The sequence below is a fragment of the Bos grunniens genome, chromosome 6 (assembly GCF_055505025.1).
Source record: "Bos grunniens cultivar Pamir isolate PY7600 chromosome 6, Bosgru_T2T1.0, whole genome shotgun sequence".
Lineage (NCBI taxonomy): Eukaryota > Metazoa > Chordata > Mammalia > Artiodactyla > Bovidae > Bos > Bos grunniens.
The window spans coordinates 32,793,380-32,799,379 of NC_141170.1; the positions used below are offsets into that span (position 1 = coordinate 32,793,380).

Below are 6,000 nucleotides of genomic sequence, written 5' to 3' on the forward strand. Positions count from 1 at the left end.
TTGGTTCAAAAGTCTCATTCTCAGAACTTTGTACATGCTGTTCCACTATATTTTATACTTTAATATTCTATAATCTCCATCAGTAGTGACTGCACTTCAGTGTGGGAGAATAGCTTCCCTTCTTCATCTCCTTCACAGATCCAAGGAAATAGTTCGTCTAAGTCAGCCATTAAAAAAACCTAAACCTAAACTTCTGGTCTTCGGTTTCTTGACAGAAGTTAAACCGGTTAGTGTTCTCACCATTGTTCCATCTCATCATTGTACTTGTAGCTCTTGGTTGCTTGAAGCCAAGATTCCAGCATCTACCTCACTCTCAGGCCCTACTTCTTGCCCATAGGGTGTTTTTTAGTATCTGGCATTCAGGGCCACAAAGATCACAGACTGAAACCATTTCCTGATACTGTTAAAGATTTGCTTCTTCTTAACACTAACACTCCATATGGAACCTAGAGAAGGATGGAGTGGCAGGGGGAAAGATTTCTTTCTCATAGACCTGCCCTTGATGTGGCTTCCTGCTACTATCATGTTCCCAATATCACAGTCAGCAAACAAGATCAAAGTTCTGTATTTTCAAACTACATATTCTACATTCCTGTTTCTGAACTATCAAAATTCTATTTCTGTTTAAAAATTATTGTTTTCTCCCTTACCTCCAATCATTACTAAGACTATGAAACATCCAACAAATTCTAGTTGATGGACCACCACATCTAAAATACCTCCTGAGGAAAGAAACTCTCAAATGCATTCTGCATTCTGGGCTTCCCAGGTGGCACAGTGGTAAAAGAATCTGACTGCCAATGCAAAAGATGCAGGAGGCAGGGGTTTGAACTCTGGGTCCAGAAGATTCACTGGAGAAGGAAATGGCAACCCACTCCAGTATTCTTGCCTGGCAAACTCCATGGACAGAAGAATCTGGTGGGTTACAGTCCATGGGGTTGCAAAGAGTCAGACATGCCTAAGCACACAATCCTTGATGATTTTTTTATGACATAATGTATTAAGAACTATGTAATGTACTTTTAATAATATATAACAATTTTAGATATGTCTACCTAAATATATATTTAGATATATCTAGATATATATTTGGATATATTGTGTTCTTTTTTTTTTTTTTGATATTTCATTGGAATTTATTATAAAAGAATAGCTTTATGTGATTCTTGAAACAATGGGTGAAAATTTGCCTTAGTATGCATCAGCCAATAAATTAAGTTTAAACTTTTAAAGTAAACAGAAGAGAGCTAATATTTATTTTAAGTCCTCTGTGTACTGGAGAATTTATATATTTTTCATTTCAGCTGTATTTTTCACTGTTTGACTCCTGTATTTCTTCTATTTTCTCTTTATTGAAACTGACTATGTTCATTTTTCTTCCCAGTTTGGTGAACATCTTTGAAATTATCATGTCTAACTCTTTTCTTAGATACTTATCTCCATTTCACTTAGTTTTTTTCTAACATTATGTCTTATTTCTTCATTTGGAACACACTCCTCTGTCTCCTCGTGTTGCCCAATTCTCTGTGTTTATTCCTTGTGTTAGGTGGATTGGTTATGTTTCCCAATCTTGGAGAAGTGGCCTTGTGTAGGGGACATCCTGCGGGGTCCTTACCATGCTCCCTCTGTTCATCAGAGTGTGTGCTCTAGGGGTGCCCCTTACGTGGGCAGTCTACATCATTCTGCTGTGGCAGGGCCAATTACCATGGGTGTGCTGGTAGGTGAGGCTGGTTCCCTGGCCTGGTTGGCTATAAGGCCATGCTTTGTGTAGTTGCTTAGGATCTGGTGGAAAGCAGAATAAGCTGACTGTGGTCGAGGGAGGCTCGGGGCTGCTGCCAGCCTGCTGGAGGACAGGGCTAGGTCCCTGAGTGGCTGTGTGCATAGCCCACTAATGAAGCTATGGATTTTTTTTTTTTTAATTTTTCAGCACTTTATTTTTTTTTTATTTGATAAATTTAACGCCTTTTATTGCCATACCTCATTTTACTGTGCTTTGCTTTAGTGAGCTTTATAGATACATGTTTTTTTTTTTTTTTTCCTTGTTAATTTTCTGTTTAGTTGATCTATCCATAAGTGTGAGTGGGGTATTAAAGTCTCCCACTATTATTGTGTTATTGTTAATTTCTCCTTTCATACTTGTTAGGATTTGTCTTACATACTGCGGTGCTCCCATGTTGGGTGGATATATATTTATAATTGTTATATCTTCTTCTTGGATTGATCCTTTGATTATTATGTAGTGACCTTCTTTGTCTCTTTTCACAGCCTTTGTTTTAAAGTCTAATTTATCTGATACGAGTATTGTGACTCCTGCTTTCTTTTGGTCCCAATTTGCATGGAAAATCTTTTTCCAGCCCTTCACTTTCAGTCTGTATGTGTCCCCTGTTTTGAGGTGGGTCTCTTGTAGACAACATATGTAGGGGTCTTGTTTTTGTATCCATTCAGCCAGTCTTTGTCTTTTGGTTGTGTTCTTTTGTGTTCTTAAGAAATTTTTCAAGTGACTACATATTCATTCCTTAGCTGTAAAGAAAACGCTATGATGTTATCAGGAATTCACCACGATCAGCCTATGAAGCCCTTGGAATGAGCAGTCTTCTGGATTAAGTTTGTCAGGCATCACAAAGGAGCCAAACACCTTCGGCCAGCGGTCCATGACCTCACCCAGTACCAGCACCATTGTTTGGATGCGATTGGCTTCCTGTTAGCATGTGTGGCAACTATTATATTTCTGGTCACTAAATGTTGCCTGTTTTGCTGCTGGAAGTTTGGTAAAACTGCAAAGTAGAAACAGAGTAGTCTTTTTTTTTTTTTTAAACAATTGAGTGGGAAACCCTGACAGGGCTCATCTGAATTAATTCAGCCACTGTTTTGTATAGATCCCTTTCTTACTCTCCCGGGTTCTTATTCATTCCTTAACTTATCACGTCAAAGATCAAAGGCTTCACTCAAATATGTGACACATGATTTACAATTAAGATTTAAAATAATAAATTTACAAAGAGAGGATAAACAAATGCATGGAAGTTGTAATCATTAAAGACACTGTTTTACTTCATTCATTTACTTCATTCATTGTTTTCAGTTCAATGATTTGAGAGGCCTTTTGAGGCTTTGGGAACATAGTGATTAACTCTATTTTCAGTACTAATCATATTGCATATTTCCTAAATATCTCACATGATTTTGGGTCCAGTAGGTAATCATTATTTCTTATTCTCTAAAGGAACTGCATTAGGAGTTGTGCAGAGCACTCTAGTCAGAGCTTCCCTTTTAATCAAGAATATCAGGAAACTGTTAGGGTTTCTGGGTTTGTTTAGTGGCTCTGTCATGTCTAACTCTTTGTGACCACATGGACTATAGCCTGCCAAGTTCATGGAATTCTCCAGGCAAGATTACTGGAGTGGATTGCCATTCCCTACTCAAGGGTCATCTCTACCCAGAGATCAAACCTGGGTCTCCTGCATTGCAGACATATTCTTTACCATCTGAGCCACAGATGCCATAAAGCATATTTTTTACTGTCAATTTCTTTTAATATGACACATCAAACTTTGTCCTTCTTGTATTACAAAACACTAATTTTTGTCTTTGATTTAAAATTTGCCTTTCATTTAGATATTAATGGAGAAGCTCTATACAGTCAGCAGAAACAAGACCAGGAGCTGACTGTGGCTCAGGTCATGAACTCCTTATTGCCAAATTTAGACTGAAATTGAAGAAAGTAGGGAAAACCACTAGACCATTCAGGTATAACCTAAATCAAATCCCTTATGATTATACAGTGGAAGTGAGAAATAGATTTAAGGGCCTAGATCTGATAGACAGAGTGCCTGAAGAACTATGGAATGAAGTTCATGACATTGTACAAGAGACAGGGATCAAGACCATCCCCATGGAAAAGAAATGCAAAAAACCAAAATGCCTGTCTGGGGAGGCCTTACAAATAGCTGTGAAAAGAAGAGAAGCGAAAAGCAAAGGAGAAAAGGAAAGATATAAGCATCTGAATGCAGAGTTCCAAAGAATAGCAAGAAGAGATAAGAAAGGCTTCTTCAGTGATCAATGCAAAGAAATAGAGGAAAACAACACAATGGGAAAGACTAGGGATCTCTTCAAGAAAATTAGAGACACCAAGCGAACATTTCATGCAAAGATGGGCTCGATAAAGGACAGAAATGGTATGGACCTAACAAAAGCAGAAGATATTAAGAAGAGATGGCAAGAATACACGGAAGAACTGTACAAAAAAGATCTTCATGACCCAGATAATCACGATGGTGTGATCACTGACCTAGAGCCAGACATCCTGGAATGTGAAGTCAAGTGGGCCTTAGAAAGCATCACTACGAACAAAACTAGTGGAGGTGATGGAATTCCAGTTGAGCTCTTTCAAATCCTAAAAGAGGATGCTGTGAAAATGCTGCACTCAATATGCCAGCACATTTGGAAAACTCAGCAGTGGCCACAGGACTGGAAAAGGTCAGTTTTCATTCCAATCCCAAAGAAAGGCAATGCCAAAGAATGCTCAAACTACCACACAATTGCACTCATCTCACACGCTAGTAAAGTAATGCTCAAAATTCTCCAAGCCAGGCTTCAGCAATATGTGAACTGTGAACTTCCTGATGTTCAAGCTGGTTTTAGAAAAGGCAGAGGAACCAGAGATCAAATTGCCAACATCTGCTGGATCATGGAAAAAGCAAGAGAGTTCCAGAAAAACATCTATTTCTGCTTTATTGACTATGCCAAAGCCTTTGACTGTGTGGATCACAATAAACTGTGGAAAAGTCTGAAAGAGGTGGGAATACCAGACCACCTGACCTACCTCTTGAGAAATCTGAATGCAGGTCAGGAAGCAACAGTTAGAACTGGATGTGGAACAACAGACTGGTTCCAAATAGGAAAAGGAGTATGTCAAGGCTGTATATTGTCACCCTGCTTATTTAAATTTTATGCAGAGTACATCATGAGAAATGCTGGACTGGAAGAAACACAAGCTGGAATCAAGATTGCTGGGAGAAATATCAATAACCTCAGATATGCAGATGATACCACCCTTATGTCAGAAAGTGAAGAGGAACTCAAAAGCCTCTTGATGAAAGTGAAAGTGAAGAGTGAAAAAATTGGCTTAAAGCTCAACATTCAGAAAATGAAGATCATGGCATCCGGTCCCATCACTTCATGGGAAATAGATGGGTAAATAGTGGAAACAGTGTCAGACTTTATTTTTCTGGGCTCCAAAATCACTGCAGATGGTGATTGCAGCCATGAAATTAAAAGACGCTTACTCCTTGGAAGGAAAGTTATGACCAAGCTAGATAGCATATTCAAAAGCAGAGACATTACTTTGCCAACAAAGGTCCATCTAGTCAAGGCTATGGTTTTTCCTGTGGTCATGTATGGATGTGAGAGTTGGACTGTGAAGAAGACTTAGCGCCGAAGAATTGATGCTTTTGAACTGTGGTGTTGGAGAAGACTCTTGAGAGTCCCTTGGACTGCAAGGAGATCCAACCAGTCCATTCTGAAGGAGATCAGCCCTGGGATTTCTTTGGAGGAAATAATGCTAAAGCTGAAACTCCAGTACTTTGGCCACCTCATGTGAAGAGTTGACTCATTGGAAAAGACTCTGATGCTGGGAGGGATTATGGGCAGGAGGAGAAGGGGACGACAGAGAATGAGATGGCTGGATGGCATCACCTACTCGATGGACGTGAGTCTGAGTGAACTCCGGGAGTTGATGATGGACAGGGAGGCCTGGCGTGTTGTAATTCATGGGGTCGCAAAGAGACGGACACAACTGAGTGACTGAACTGAACTAAACTGAATGATAGTACTTAATCTGTATTGCAAAACTTCATGTTTTCTGAGAACTAGTTGACTCTTTTATGTTAGCATGGTTGATGCCATGATGAAGCAAAAGTAAATGACTGGAATTTAATAACTACTCTTTTAAAATAGCTTAATTTAAAAAGTCTGCTCTACATTAATTTTGCTTACAATAAA

The 6,000-nt window shown here is 39.0% G+C and overlaps 1 pseudogene; it reads left to right on the forward strand.

The window, feature by feature from the left end:
• LOC147370541 (UDP-glucuronosyltransferase 2C1-like) overlaps positions 1-2,785 on the forward strand; it is a 33,437-nt pseudogene extending 30,652 nt beyond the window's left edge.
• Positions 2,786-6,000: the final 3,215 nt, after the last annotated feature.